The following is a 638-nucleotide window of genomic DNA, read 5'->3' on the forward strand; positions in this document are numbered from 1 at the left end:
ATGAGGCAGAGAGCGGGCCGCCCCTGTGCGGCTGACGGGGAGATTTGGAGCGCTGCGTGGTGAGCAAGGTCGTGGCGCGACAGGTCAGCAGGATGGTGTTGTTCCTGCTTAGTCGCGACTACGTGGATGAATCCACATGGTGAGGAACTCGGCTTGGTGTAGAAATGTTTTGGGTGGTCAGCGTCCTTGGTGATACGTGGTCCAGCTAGGGTCCTAAAATCTGCACAACGTTGGCGGCAACAGATGATACAGGTGTTGAGGGGTCAGCTGCAGGTGTTGAGAGTGGCGTGACTTGCTGTGTCGGAGTTCATCAGCTAGGCGAACAGAGTCGGTTATCCGGCCTTGGGGACATCTCGGCAGGAAGACTGGCTCACACTATGACGAAGTATTGCGTGCTCAGCAGAGTGTGCTGTTGATCGGAGCAGGAACTTCGGAGGCGCTGTATGAGTTCAAAGTCACCGCTAAGCCACCAGTTGTAAGAGCCAGAATGATGGGCCCTACAAGAGTATGGTAGGTGGCGAGCTTAGGGTGTAAGGTAGACGAGCAAGATGTCTTGACTCCTTTTATTATATAGTATGATGGAGGTGTTGCTCCTCGGCTCCCCGCAGGGAGTTTGCCTGTCATCTCCTACAGTGGTC

The sequence above is a fragment of the Penaeus monodon genome, chromosome 36 (assembly GCF_015228065.2).
Source record: "Penaeus monodon isolate SGIC_2016 chromosome 36, NSTDA_Pmon_1, whole genome shotgun sequence".
NCBI classification, from domain to species: Eukaryota; Metazoa; Arthropoda; class Malacostraca; order Decapoda; family Penaeidae; genus Penaeus; species Penaeus monodon.